Genomic DNA, 16,493 nt, shown 5'->3' with positions numbered 1-16,493 from the left:
CTAGTATCTCCATTTTCATAACAACCCATCCGCAGTTTGGCTGCTCATACTAGGTCTGTACCGGATAACTTAAATAACCATTGCAAGAAATTTCATGCCACTGGTACATTAAAATATGACTACCCCACGCGAGTGTTGTGATTAACTTAAACACTACGAGTATACTGAATATGTTTTCATGACCCCGTTGATACTGAAATGTAGAATTATTAAGGACGCGGGAATATCTCAAGTCTCATCATCATCCCATTCAAATCTCAGCTCTTGATCATATACAAGTTTTGGAAAACCTTTCAATACCACATAAATACATCTCAGGCCAAAATCGGTATAACACACGACCCTGCAATTTGATCATAGATAGTGGACTCCCCTCACTTGGCACGAAGCCATATGTCACAACATCCGATAATCTACAATATTTGACCTTCACAACTCAAATAAATCAACCAGACGTCAAGGTACGTTGAACCCCAACATGATTCATTAGGTGGTCTTTTGATACGTCTACATCTTCCGGTGGAACCACAACTGGTCTAGTAAATACATTATCTTTCCACTACCTCTACTTGTCATCTCCAACACAGCAAAATCAACCCCATCGCTTTCGACTATCTTCACGTTCTGCAATACTTCATAGCAGCGGTCAAGAAAATCCCGCGGGTCCTCAAAAGATGCACCGCTGAAAGTGGTAGCGAAGAGCTTGGTGAGACCTATCCAGCCTCCGCAAAGTCTCCGAAGACGTAATTGATCTATCACCGGTCTGTGACATTGTTTGGCTGAAAAAGCGGCACGTGACCTCGCCATTTGTGAAAGGACAAGAGTAGAGGTTTCAATTTAGCAATGAGAGAACAAAATTGCACGACAGAGAAGAATGGGAGTGAAACTTTTCCTAACTCTGTAGCCTCTAGGGGATAAATACAAAAGTCTCTGTACCGATCCCTCAGACTCTACTAAGTTTGTCTGTGAATTGTGAGACCTATGTAACCTAGAGCTCTGATACCAACTTGTCACGACCCGAATTTCCCACCCTCGGGAGTCGTGATGGCGCCTACTAGTAAAAGCTACGCAAGCCAACCAACTGAACTATCTACCTTATTTCCATTTTTAATCCGATAACGGTTAAGAGCCAACAATTAGATAACAACAGAATTGAATAAGCGGAAGACTGCATTGTAGAGATTTAATAATACTGCTAATACCAAACCATAACAAATCTACCCAAGACTGGTGTCACAACTTCACAGACTGTCTAAGAGTACTACAAATAAAGGTCTGAAAGAAATAAATACAATACTGTCTCTGGAAATACATGAAAGAAACAAGAATAGTAGATAGAAGGAGACGCGCCAAGGCCTGCGGACGCCTGCAGGACTACCTCGGATCGCGTGATGAACAAGAAAACAACAATCTCACTGCGGTTCGAAGTCTACAACACTGGGATCTGCACAAAAGAGTGTAGAGTGTAGTATCAGCACAACCGACCCCATGTGCTGGTAAGTGCCTAGCCTAACCTCGACGATACTGTTCACGGGGTACTGTACACTGGGTACTGTTCATTGGTACTGTTCACGGGGTACTATTTCTGCAAATTTTCTGCTAGTTTCCCAATTCCGAAATCAATCCGAGACACATCCGAAACACTCCCGAGCCCTCGGGGCTCCTAACCAAACACATGTACTAACTCAACAACATCCTACAAACTTAACCGTGCGATCAAATCGCCAAACTAACATCATATACCACGAATTAAGCTTTAAAATCCAAGAATTCTTTCAAATTTCATAAAACATCAAATTTTCCATTTTGAGTCCGAAACACGTCAAACGACGTCCGTTTTCAACCAAACTTTACAGAAAGTGCTTAAACCATATATAAAACCTCTACCGGACACCGGATCCAAAATACGGGCCCGATACCATCACTTTCTAATCAAATTTCATTTCCATTTTCGTTAAATATTTTTAGAAAACAATTTTACTCAAAAATTCATTTCTCGGGTCTGAGACCTCGGAATTCGATTCCGGGTATACGCCCAAGTCCCATATTTTCCTACGGACCTCCTAGGACCGTCAAATCTTGGATCCGGGTTCGTTTGCTCAAAATATTGACCGAAGTCAACTCAGTTGAGTTTTAAAGTTCTAATTCATAATTTAATCTATTCTTCATACAAAAACCTTCCAGAAATTATACGGACTGCGCACGCAAGTTGAGAAATTATTGATAGCTCTTTTCAAGTTCTTAAAACACCGAGATAATTATTTAATTTAAAGATGACATTTTGGGTCATCACAAAAGGGACCAACTTAATATCGACCAGCCCATTTTGGTCGCTATTTGATCTCTTTTTGGCCAATAAGTTGGTCGCTTTTTGTGGTCGCTTTTTTTCGGATTTCTAGTAGTGAATCTCTCCTTTGTAAGAGGTTGAGTCCATTATTCTTTTCATTTCAACTTCACTTATACTAATCCAACCGCATATGTCTCTTTCCTAATATTCTTTAGGATTTTTTTTCCCTTAAAATTCGAGGTGTGCTACCATTTTAAAAAGATTTAAAAGAACCGAAGTAATGTCTATAGGATTGACTATCAATTCGAGAGGACTTGAAGCTACATCTGTTTTCCATCCAAGAGTTCTTATATATTTTCAAGCAAGGCCTTAATATTTTAAATGAAGCCAATGTAGATAGATACAACACTTGCAAGGAGTCTCATTAAAATTAAGATCTATAGGCCTAGCAGAATACTGAGCGCATTAGCTACAGAGCTGGATGGGTCGATACACACAATATCTAGTATTCGCCGTTTTCGGTCATGATTACTGGGGTGTCGACAAGGCTTTTATATCTAATTAAATTCAGTATTCATACAAAGACTACAAAGAAAAAAAGAAAGTGTGCCCTTCATTGGAAGAGAGCGATCTCATATTTAAAATAACAACACGATATGATACAACATGTAACAAGGGGGATTTGCATCTATACTCGGTTTTTGGGTCAACTTTTAACCGCTTTGCAAAAAAATTGCAAGCGTACCCATTTTTCGGGTAACTTCAGACATACGGGTCTGAAGTAGCAAAGGTAAACGCAAACTTCAGTTCATAGTACAATGGTAAACTTCAATTCAATAAAACTACATCATGTTTTGGCTTAAGTTTTTGTTTTGTAATTGCTGAACTTTAGCATTCTAGGAGCTGAAGTTTGTTTAGTATTTGCTAAACTTCAGCATTCTAGGAATTGAAGTTTTTGTTTATATTTGCTGAATTTCAGCTCAATTATTTTGTAATTGAAAATAAAAACATGTGTACTGTGATATAAATTTATGAGTATCTTGTGCTAATTCATTGCCTAGGCAAAACATGCATCCACCTAACTAGAAACAAAGGAGACGAAGTGCAAAAACTATGCATCAGCAGTTTAACATGCAGCTAGAGCAGAAAATAATGAAAGAATCTGCATGTTTCTTGCTCTGTTCACAAAATGTCTTTTTCTATTGAAAGCTTGGAGGTGAGTGGCAGTTGACGGGAAAATCTTGAGGAGGAGAAGGAGAAGGAGAAAAAGGCCTGAAATTGTTTAAAAAGTGGGTACAAATTAAAACTTTTTTAAAAAGTGGGTATAAGTTAAATAGGAGCGTCCTATTTATCTGGACTTGCTGCTTTTTCCAGCGGTCCACTTCTAAAGCCCAAATATATAAAATGGCAACATAAATCATGAGAATCGTACTCCTTAAAGCTTAATATGATAGTATTTGTTTCCACACTAACCCAGGAAAAAATGAGAAGAAACTTTTTTGGGATGAAAATTCCGTCAGGCATCTACAATTTGAAACCATATCAGTTGTGGCAAAAACATGTTGCTAGTTGGAAGCTGACATCTAAAGTTCCAATAACAGATGGAAACTCTTAGCAGCACACCTGCATTTAGTTAGAGAAAAGGGACCTCAGTTTGATGTTTACAAATACTGAAATACATATGGACTCCTGGGTTGCCAATCAAGATATCTTTCTTCTCATGGAGAGTGTGGCATTGAAACTGCCTGCGGATGACATTATGACAAGACTTGGATATACAATGCCCTCAAGATCTGTCTTCGGATGGAAGGCATAAGTCCCAAATTTTTATACACTGCAAAGGGTAATATCATAATCAAGTAAAGAATACAAGGGTGAAAAGTATCTACACTCTTCAATGAGTAACGTCACACCATACAGATGAAGAAACAACGTAACCTCTAGCTATAGCTCATTACTTTCCTGCAATTTACCAAAAAAACAAAAATATTTGACGCCTCAATAATTAGCACATACATATATAAAAGCTTCACTGTCTGAGTAAACTAATTGGAATGCAATTTTGAACCGGCCTTTACCTCCTTCTTCCTTCTTCCGCACAACACAAACAAAATGTATTGAATGTCATAGCTCATAGGCATCAAGCGTGTCTCATAGAGCACACAGTGAGATGACACTCAAGGTAAGCTAAAAAGTTCAAGAAATCCCACTACAAGTTTTGCATATACTTTCTGACAAGTTCCTAATTTTAGCAGGAAAAGAAACTTGGTTGCTTGCTGATATATTGACAGAATATTCAAGGCACAAAGTGAATTATACAAGAAAAGAAAATAGCAAACATGCTGCCCTAAGAAATGTAAAATTGTTGTGTCTGAAAATCAAGATATGTGAAGTTTAGGAAACAACTGCTATGAAGCAAGAAGTGGCACGGCTGATATTAATATAGTACTTAATAGTTAGTATACGTTGAAAGCCTATAACCGAGCTACTTTTTTCTTGAAATCTGAACCACATCTTCATCCTGAAGCAGATGACTGAGGCCACAATGCTGAGGTCAGTGCCGTGCACTTGTGCCCCATCCTTAACAAGGCTCCTATGTATGTGATTACAGAAATCTTCTACAGTACAGCAACCTCTATCCTGAAATCATAAAAACTCATAATAAAGTAGGGAGACAAGAAAGAAGGGGGCCGAGGGAATCTGTTCAAAGAACTTTCTTTAACATAACAAACTGCCCCAACCAAAAGACCAGAAGTGACATAAGACATACAGCAGAAAGAACCACAGGCTCTTTGAAATCTGGTTGCTGGCCTTGAGGCTTCGTATAAGCTATGCAAAGACCCATCTCTTCCCACAGTTTAGCTAGTAGTCTGTCCAGATTCAGCTGTTTCAAGATCATTTATATAGACAAGGCAATGGATGAGAAGCGCTCTGAAAAGCATGTCAGCAAGCAAGGATAGTTTGAGTAGTTCCAACTCAAGCAACAGTGCATTCAATGTATCTAGGGATTCACATCCACCAGTCTCAAATTTCCGTTTATATATTCAAACAAAATGCAAAGGAAAATAAAGTAAAATTACTGACCCCCCCAGAGAACATATTCAAAATGAAGAAACCCAACTTGGAAGGATCTCTGTGATCCTGGAAAAGTAAGGCTCTTGCTATCTGGAGAAGGACAAGCTGCAAGAGAGATAAGACTTGTTAATAAAGCAAGGCCTTGGAAGTCATCTAGAATCACACAAAAAGAAAGGACTTCTCTGGGTTTTCCCAGAGAGCACAAATCTGCAACTTCATGTAATGTATTTATTGGACAAGCCCAAAAAATCCACATCCATAATGTTCAAATATGTTCTTCGTTTCAGAACCAATAAATATCAGTCCGCAGATGCAGAAAAAGTAGTAAATTTCAAATCTAGCACCTTGCTAACAAATAAGACTAGATCAACAAGCTTTCTACTCCATCAACAAACTTGCTATATCCATAGACCATAGATGTTATTTTTTTAATTACTCAAATAACTATTACACATTATGAAATATGAAATACCTTCAAGTTGCAGCTGATGACAATGTAATTTGGCTGTCGGGCTAATCAGTCCACATCATCAATACCTACAACATCTATCTTGTTGTAGACATATATACACTTCATGTATTTACGATTTCCTTCGATAACATCAATAAGGTCATCCACTGTAGCATCTTCACGAAATAAGACCTAACAAGGTGAGCAACAACCAATGTAGAGGTTAAAGAGTTTTTGCACATACAAAAGAGGAAAAGGCAGATGTAAATTTTCAAACAGGAATCCATAAAATGTTAGTAGAATCAGCACTTTTGTTTGTGAGAAAATACAAGTTCCCACACTGTTTGAAAACTTATTAGGCTAACCGGGCAAGATACCTCAGCACTGTGTATCTTCTAATCATGAAGAATTTGATAGCAGGGCTTCTCATCAATATGTGTCAGTTGCAAAATGCTGTTGAAAGAAATTTCCCGATTACTCAAATGGTCACTCAACTATCCCAAATTATCTCCTAAAGTCATTTTACTTTCATTTGTAACAACAAAGTCACTGAACTATGCTTATTGCACTCAGAAGGTCGCTCAACTAGATTTTCCAAATTTTGGATTGCCAAATACCTATTTTACCCTCTAAATTATAAACATTTATCTTCTTTTTATTTTTTTAAAACTTTTTAATATTATAATTTTCCCTTTTTAATTTATATTATGGACTTACCTATAGAATAAATAAATATTATTTATAAATTAACAAAATAAAAAGTATTTAAGCATATATAATGCTGGAATAAAAAAATAATGAGCATAGTAAAAAAATTAATTAGAATAATTTGTTAGTAATAATAATTTTAGTATTAACAACAAAAATTCAAAAATTTAATTACACAATTCAGAATGAAAGAAAATAAAGGTTGTAAAATATATATATCTCATGCACGTAATATAAAAATAATTATTTAAACAAAGGTATTTTTATAATATACATTATATATTCTTGAAAATTATGCTCACAACTGAAATTCAGTCTCTTTGATGGTCCTAGATTAAAGTCTAGAGCTATGAACTAACCATCACAACTGGTGAAATTCAGAATCCCTATACTTCGGTATGACTTCGGGTGTATTTGCTTATTTCCTATTAAGTCTAACTGGATTTTGTGTTAAAATACACAACAATAGAAATGTATTTTAGTGCTAACTTCTGAAGTAAGCATTATGAGGCTACTACAACTTGTCTTTCATGTATTGCGTTTTCTAAGATTAAATTAGAATCCATCTGTGTCTCTAAGACAGGAATTTTATCATTACAGAATTTATACTCTAGGCGTTAATAGTGGGCATATGTTAGGCGTTAACAATAGGCGTTAATGTAATCTACTTTGGGATGTAATGCACGCAATATAGATTAATGCACGTAATATAAATTGAATTAGGTTGATAAACCGCCCGATAAGAGCTAAAATGATACCAATCCGCCCGATATTTTATCGGGTGGCTAGCGGATTAATACATTAAAAGCTGATAACCGATAAGCCAAACCGTTAAGAGTAAATAATCGCCCAATCCGCCCGATAAGCAGCCCTACGTGCATGAAATTTATATAATATAATTGAGCATAATTTTCAAGAATATATAATGTATATTATAAAAATACTTTTATTTAAATAGTTATTTTTATATTACGTGCATGAAATATATATTTTACAACCTTTATTTCTGTCATTCTGAATTGTGTAAATAAATTTTTGAATTTTTGTTGTTAATACTAAAATTATTATTGCGAACAAATTATTCTAATTAATTTTTTTACTATGCTCATTAGTTTGTTATTCCAGCATTATAGATGCTTAAATATTTTTTATTTTTTTAATTTATAAATAATATTAATTTATTTTATAGGTAAGTCCATAATATAAATTAAAAAGAAAAAACCATAATATTAAAAAGTTAAAAAAATAAAGAAGAAGATAAATATTTATAATTTGGAGGGTAAAATAAGTATTTGACAATCCAAAATTTGGAAAATCTAGTTGAGTGACCTTCTGAGTGCAATAGGTATAGTTCAATGACTTTATTGTTACAAACAAAAGAAAACTAACTTTAAGAAATAATTTGAGATAGTTGAGTGACCATTTGAGTAATTGACTCTCTTTTTCTCTTGAAGTACATCTGCAAACATTTGATAATGTAAGTTAAATCCAGAGTTCGAAGTAGTCAAATCTGAGGGGAATATACTGCCAATGAATGCATGCATGGAGCTAAAAAAGAAAGAGACTTTCCAGACAGAATATTCTTAGAAAGAAACATTTTCAAACAACTTTTCAACCACTGAGCCTAAGTAATCCTCTATATCACATGAGAAACAAAAAACAATGCAAATTAACTTGTAAAAATCATCAGAATCAGGGGTGGAGCTAGAGTGCCGGAAGCGGGTTCGACTAAACCCAGTAACTTTAACTCGAACCTTGTATTTATCTTTAAAATCTATTATATATATAAATTGTTAATTTAGAACCCAATAACTTAAAACGATTAAATGTCAAACCCATAAGCTTGAAATCCTAGCTCCGGTTGGGATTTTAAGTATATGATATGCTTAAAATAGTGTGAATGGGAAATGGAGGGAAATGAAATTTTTAAGTGAAATTTTAAGTCCCCCCCTCCCCCGGCAAAGGGACATTGTCCCATATTGGAAGATGAAGAGGGTTTTTATGGGTATATAAGCAATTGCTCTTCTTCTAGCTCTCTTAAAGAGTTGAGAAGAAGGCAAGCCTCGCGCTGTCGTCGTCGTCGTCGTCGCCGCCGCTCGACTTCGGCTTCCAATTCCGATTCCGAACAATTGATTGATTAATTTTTTGGACCAAATTTATTTCTTAATAATAAAATATTAATAGAAATGTTATTAAATATTCGTTTTAATAACAGAATATTAATATTAAATCCAATCCATTTTTCAGTTGTGTAACTGAAAATTAAACTACCCTCTTCAATTTTTCCTCTTTATTTTCCCTCTTTATTGTTGAGTAAATAGACATTTATGTTATGACATTTATGATGTGGCTGTTTTGCATAAACAACCATTCTGAAGAGTTGCACCTCTTTAGATTTCAGCCCAACTTTGGCTATAATTACAAGTCTGTTCTGCTCAGAATTTCCATATGATTTTCTGAGTTTCTCCTCCTTCTGCATAGTTTTAACATCAAACAAAGCAACAGTAAGTGTGATTTGCTACCGAATTTTGTGTTCACTGAAACACTGGGGTTTGAAGTACCACTACACCAGTGTGTAATTCGTTCTATCCTGGGAGGAAATAATCCACAATCTTGGGTACTAGGAGGGGATTAAATTTCTTAAGAAAACACAGTGAATTCAGTGGGCTCGGATTAAATTTCTGTTTCTGTTTTTCATTTCTGTTTATGTTAATTTATAATTTTCAGAATTATTTTACAAATATAGTTTAATAACAAACTTAAGGAATTTAATATATTTTCTCTATTTATATTATACTCACTATTTTTGGAGAGTAAAACCTTTGTGGTTTTGTACTCTATTGGAGATTAAAATCTACGTGATTTTAACGTTTGTGTCATTCTTTTACTGAAATGACGAATGACAACGAAAATCAAACTGTTCCGATGGTAACTGCCAATGCCTCAATAAGCCGAACAACACCGGCAGCATTGGCACCGGCGGAGAATCCCAAAATTTTTTTCGGATTGCTTTCAAGCACTGGCAGCAAAAGATGTTCTTCTACTTTACTACTCTAAGCCTCCAGAAGTTCATCAAGGAAGATGTTCATGTGCTGTCCTATGAAACTCCAGAGACTGAACGCTTTCTCGTGATTGAGGCGTGGAAGCAGTCAGTTTTTTTGTGCAAGAATTATATTCTAAGCGGGCTGGAGGATGCTTTGTATAACGTCTATAGTGGCGTGGAAATGTCAAGAGAACGGTGGATTGCGCTTGAAAAGAAATACAAAACTGAAGATGTCGGGTTGAAGAATTTTGTTGCTGCAAAATTTTTGGACTACAAAATGGTAGATAACAAGTCTGTTATTATCCAAGTCCAAGAATTGCAAGTGATTATTCACGATCTCCTTGCTGAAGGTATAAGTAGAATTAATACTAGTGTTGGTAGTATTAATTTTATTATATTTACTAATAAAATTTTTATTGAAGGTCTTGTCATCAATGAAGCATTCCAAGTAGCAGCGATGAATGAGAAGTTGTCTCTGTTGTGGAAGGACTTCAAAAATTATTTGAAACACGACGTCCCTTGAAGATCTCATTGTTTGGTTGAGAATCGAAGATGACAATAAAGCTGCTGACAAGAAAGGCCATGGAAACTCAACAATAATGGGATCAAATATTGTTGAAGAGAACAAAAAGAGGAAGAAGGCTTCTGGACCGAAATACAACCCAAGCAAGAAGCGATTTAGTGGAAATTGCTACAACTCTGGAAAAGCCAGACACAAATCTATGGAGTGTCGTGCTCCGAAGAAAGACAAGAAGAAGGGTCAAGCAAACATGGTTGAAAAGCATGATGATGTTGATGACTTCTGTGCCATGATTTCCGAATGCAACTTGGTGGGCAATCCTAAAGAGTGGTGGATTGATTTTAAAGCCACTCACCATGTTTGTGCTGTTAGAGAAGCTCTTGCTACTTATGCTCCTGTTGGACCCGATGAGACGCTTTTTATGGGAAATGCTGCAAAGGCCAAGATTGAAGGATGTGGGAAGATATTTCTCAAAATGACTTCTGGCAAAGTGGTAACTTTGAACAACGTCCTTCATGTTCCTGAGATTAGGAAGAATTTAGTCTTTGCTGGACTTCTTGTTAAGAATGGTTTTAAATTTGTTTTTGTTTCCGATAAGGTTGTAATAAGCAAGAACGAAATGTTTGTAGGAAAAGGTTACCTTACTGAGGGCCTTTTCAAGATGAATGTAATGGCTATTGAAAATAATAATAAAATTTCAGCTTCGTCTTACTTACTTAAGTCAAATGAATTATGGCATATATGTTTGGGTCATGTTAATTATAAAACCTTGCGGAAAATAATTAATTTGGAAGTATTGCCTAAATTTGAATGTGACGAATCAAAATGTCAAATATGTGTGGAATCTAAGTATATTAAACATCCTTATAAGTCAGTTGAAAGGAATTCAGATCCTTTAGACTTAATTCACACAGATATTTGCGATATGAAGTCAATACCATCTCGCGGTGGAAAGAAATATTTCATAACTTTTATTGACGATAGTACTCGATATTGCTATGTTTACTTACATAATAGTAAATATGAAGCAATAATCCCATTCAAGAAATACAAAAATGAAGTTGAAACGCAACTTAACAAGAAAATCAAAATGATAAGAAATGATAGGGGTGGTGAATCTGAATCTCCTTTTGAACAAATATGTTTAGAATATGGAATTATTCATCAAACAACGTCCCCATACACGCCCCAATCCAATGGAATTGAGGAAAGAAAGAATCGTACATTAAAGGAGATGATGAACTCATTGTTGATAAGTTCTGGTTTGTCACAGAACTTGTGGGGGGAAGCCATTCTTACGGCTAATCAAATATTAAATCGAGTACCCCATAGCAAAACACAATCCATTCCATATGAAAAATGAAAAGGAAGGAATCCCAACTTGAATTATTTTAAAGTGTGGGGGTTTTTGGCAAAAGTGCAAGTTCCTAAACCCAAAAGGATAAAAATAGGACCGAAAATCGTTGATTGTGTTTTCATAGGATATGTAACTAATAGTAAAGCATATCGATTTCTGGTTCATAAATCAGAAAATCTCGACATTCATAATAATACAGTTATAGAATCAGATAATGCTGAGTTCTTTGAAAATATATATCCGCATAAAAGGGAATGTGAGTCGATTGGTGAAGGATCTAAACGACCTCGGGAAGAAACAAAAGAAAGTACACTTAATTAGGAGGATCCAAGACGTAGTAAACGTCAAAGAATGTCTACTTCATTTGGACCAAATTTTGTGACTTTCTTATTGGAAAATGAGCCTCAAACACTTAAAGAAGCTATGTCTTCTTTGGAATCACTGTTTTGGAAAGAGCCAGTCAATAGTGAAATAGAATCCATACTAAACAACCATACATGAGAATTGGTTGATCTTCCTCCTGGAAATAAACCATTGGGTTCTAAATGGATCTTTAAGAGGAAATGAAAGATGATGGCACTATTGATAAATTTAAGGAAAGACTTGTGGTCAAAGGGTTTAGACAACGAGAAGGTCTTGACTATTTCGATACATAATCTCCAGTTACAAGAATTACGTCCATACGAACGTTAGTAGCGTTAGCTGCAGTTTATGGTATTGAAAATTCATCAAATGAATGTTAAGACGGCCTTCTTAAATGGAGAGTTGGAGTAAGAAATCTACATGGAACAACCTAAAGGGTTTGTGATTCTAGGTAAATAAAAGAAGGTATGTCGACTTGTTAAGTCCCTTTACGGACTAAAACAAGCACCCAAACAATGGCATGCGAAATTTGATCAAACAATGTTGTCAAATGGTTTTAAAATAAATGAATGTGATAAATGAGTGTACATTAAAAATGTTCCAAATCACATAGTCATTGTTTGCTTATATGTGGATGATATGCTGATAATGAGTAATGACATTGCCAATATAAATGCGACTAATCGCATGCTAACTGACAAGTTTGATATGAAAGACTTGGGAGTTGCTGATTTAATTCTGGGAATTAAGATCGATAAGACTTCTCAAGGTATGGAATTGTCACAATCTCGTTATATTAAGAAAGTACTTGAAAAATTCAAGCACTTGGGCTTTAAAGTTGCAAAGACTCCAATTGACGTGAATCTTGCATTAGCAAAGAACAAAAGCCAAAGCATATCACAATTGGATTATGCTCGTGTGTTGGGTTGCTTAATGTACATCATGAATTGTACATGGCCAGATATAGCTTGTGCTATAAGTAAATTGAGTCGATATACGAGCAATCCAGGTCAATCTCATTGGATGGCCATGAAACGAGTTTTGGCGTATTTAGTACATACCCAGGACTTTGCTTTGCACTATAGTAAATATCCTGCGGTCATTGAGGGATACTATGATGCAAATTAAATCACTAGATCAACTGATTCCAAGTCCACAAGTGGATATGTTTTCACTATTAGTGGAGGAGTGGTATTTTGGAAGTCGTCCAAACAAACTTGTATTGCCCGCTCTATAATGGAGGCTAGTTTATAGCCTTGGATAAAGCCGGTGAAGAAGCTGAATGGCTCCGGAATTTCTTGGAAGATATTCCATTTTGGCTCAAAATGTTGGCACCAATATGCATACATTGCGATAGTCAAGCGGCAAATGGAAGGGCTGGGAGCGTTATGTATAACGGTAAATCTCGTCATATACAACGAAGACATAAAACCGTTAGGCAATTACTCTCTAGAGGAATTATCACGATTGACTATGTAAAGTCAAGTGATAATGTGTCGGATCCACTTACAAAAGGCCTAACTAGAGAGGTAGTTGAGAAATCATCAAGGGGAATGGGGCTATGGCCGAGAACAAGTCATTGTGGCGGTAACTCTACCTAGAAGACTAGAGATCCCAAGATCTAGGTTCAAGGAGATCAAACAAAGTCATTAATGACGGTTCAACATTGTCAACAAAACTTTTGGTCCATTCTCATGATAAGACAATGTTCAAGTACCAAGGATAAAGTATTAAGACTTTTTAATGATTTCTAAATTTGATATGAGGTGTATCAAATAGTGTATCTATGGGATGACACGTTTAGAAATCACTTATGTAAGTGTGAAGTGTTAGCCACTTCAAGGAGAACTTTTAAGGTCAGTTCTCTACGCACTTATGAAACCAGGCAGTGTTCATGGATGTTCATGCCTGAAGCGAACACAACAATGAGAACCAAAGATGGTTAAGGGTTGGTTGTGTGACTTATGGTTGTCTAGGTATACACCAAAGTTTGACGATTCAAAGATATCAAATCTACTGATTGACCGAGTATATCCGACATAAGTTCACTATGAAAAGTTCAAAGGGAAACCTACTTATCCTAATGCAATTTATCCTTACTTGCGAATCACATAGTTTTCATGCATATTTCTGTGATATAGCCACTCCCCATTCATGTGGGGGATTGTTGGGCTTTTAAGTATATGATATGCTTAAAATAGGGTGAATGAGAAATGGAGGAAAATGAAATTTTTAAGTTAAATTTTAAGTTTTCCCCCCTTGGAAAAGGGACATTGTCCCATATTGGAAGAGAAAGAGGTTTTTATGGGTATATAAGCAATTACACTTCTTCTAGCTCTTAAAGAGTTGAGAAAAAGGCAAGCCTCGCGCCGTTGTCGTTGTCGCTCGCTTGGCTCGGTTTCGGCTTCAGATTCGAATTCAAATTCGGATTCGGTCAAATGATCGATTGATTGATTAATTTTTTATTTGTTAATAATAAAATATTAACAAAAATATTATTAAATATTCATTTTAATAACAGAATATTAATATTAAATCCAATCCATTTTTCAGTTGTGTAACTGAAAATTAAACTACCCTATTCAATTTTCCCTCTTTATTGTTGAGTAAATAGACATTTATGTTATGACATTTATGATGTGGCTGTTTTGCATAAACAACCATTCTGAAGAGTTGCACCTCTTTAGATTTCAGCCCAACTTTGGCTATAAATACAAGTCTGTTCTGCTCAGAATTTTCATATGATTTTCTGAGTTTCTCCTCCTTCTGCATAGTTTTAACATCAAACAAAGTAACAGTAAGTGTGATTTGCTACCGAACTTTGTGTTCACTGAAATACTGGGGTTTGAAGTACCACTACACCAGTGTGTAATTCGTTCTATCCTGGAAGGAAATAATCCACAACCTTGGGTACTAGGAAGGGATTGAATTTCTTAAGGAAATACTGTGAATTCAGTGGGCTCGGATTAAAATTCTGTTTCTATTTTTCATTTCTGTTTATGTTATTTATATTTTCCACAATTATTTTACAAATACAGTTTAATAACAGCTCCACCTCTTATTAAAACCATGAGAAATCGAGTTGAAGCTTTCATTATCCAGCTAGGGAAAACATAAATCATTTCACAACTTGAATTTTGATAATTAAACAGAACTGGTGATTGTTTAATTTAGGAGTTATTTTTAGAATGCAACACACCGTGCATTGACACTGTAACAACAAGAATAATAAACTTAAATCACCTATAAGAAAATTACAAGCTAAAGCAATAAGTGAAAATTCATACAAAAATAAAATGAAATAAAATTAGGAGCATAGAATCTACGAGAGATAATTTAACCCCAGATATCGGTGTATTCCTGAATGAGGAGAATATAGTAAACTCTGATGACTGCTGTTTGACCAAAAAATATAAACTTCTGGTTAAACTATTAAATTTTGTGTAATGAGGGATTAAACTTAGTAAATTATAATATCTCTAGATTTAGAACTTGACATCATGGATAACGTAACATAAAGTCAGTTGGAAATTGAAAGTAATGCACATTTAATATTCCAAAAAATATGAACAATAATAGAGGAATATCAAGCAATAAATATCAATAAATGGCATTTATGTAAACAAGGAGAATGATTCATCCAATAATGAATGAGATAGATGATTATTCCTCCTGACAATGATAAATGACAGACAAATCCTATAATGTTTGAACTATTCTCGGATCTGATGGAAAAATATAGAATAATGTGAGCAAGAATCTTGATGAAAAGGTAAAGTTTGTATCTTTGCTAGAGAGAGAATCTTCTTCTCAAAAAGTGTTTTTATCAAGTGAATATCACATGTCTTACATTATTGTCTCTTTTTCTATTTATGTGAGACATATCCCTAACAAACCTAATAGTACAAGTGCGAAGAATATTCAATAGAATATTCTCTTTGCTATCCTTTTACAAAAGCTAGTCGTTATTATTCTGTCCTTGGTGCTCGACCTCAATCGTTGTTGACAGCCCGACCACGAATCTCACTGCTTCTTGGTCAACCTCGATCGATTGTTACCTTAATATCAGTTTATGCTAAACTTTCTTAGGGCAAATTTTGGCCTATAAAGTTAGTCTCTCCACTTATTGAGGCCGACACCGGATGGCCTTGATGACCGGACCCTGTTTGTCGTGGTTGGAAAGTTTGGACGAGTAAGTCAAGTAGTGGCATTTCAGACGAGGTGACAACGTAACCTTTCGTGAGCTGCAACCTTTGGGGTCACATTGATTCATAGTGACATCATGACATCATACGTTATTATTACGCATTTTTCCGATGCCTTGCATCGTTTCCTGTGCCTCTGCCATTTCGATACCTGCATTGGATAATGACGGTTTGATTTCTCGATCCTGATGCTTGAACCCTTATAAATAGGGATATGAAACCATTCTTTTATGTTTTGCACTCTAAATATCGAATCTCTGTACCATCTTCTCCATTCTTCATATAGAGTTCTTGCCCCTCTTTGCTACACTATCGTGTATCTGCTTTCTTTGATTCCGGTGATACCAACTGCTTACAACCCTTTTGCACTTACAATATCCTCTCTAAAAAAAGAAAAATGGTTAACATATCTTCTAGTTCTTGCATGGTAACTGACCCTATTCCCTTGGCGGTATGTATGCCTCCTCATGACGATAGTGTTTCT

At 35.4% G+C, this 16,493-nt stretch overlaps 1 pseudogene; it reads right to left on the bottom strand.

Annotated features, from left to right (window-relative positions):
* Window positions 1–3,844: 3,844 nt before the first annotated feature.
* LOC142174561 (developmentally-regulated G-protein 2-like) lies at window positions 3,845–16,284 on the bottom strand (annotated as a pseudogene).
* Window positions 16,285–16,493: the final 209 nt, after the last annotated feature.

The sequence above is a fragment of the Nicotiana tabacum genome, chromosome 20 (genome assembly GCF_000715075.1).
Source record: "Nicotiana tabacum cultivar K326 chromosome 20, ASM71507v2, whole genome shotgun sequence".
Classification (NCBI taxonomy): Eukaryota; Viridiplantae; Streptophyta; class Magnoliopsida; order Solanales; family Solanaceae; genus Nicotiana; species Nicotiana tabacum.
The sequence above is the reverse complement of the archived record's forward strand: the minus strand, read 5'-3'. Positions and strand labels throughout refer to the sequence as shown.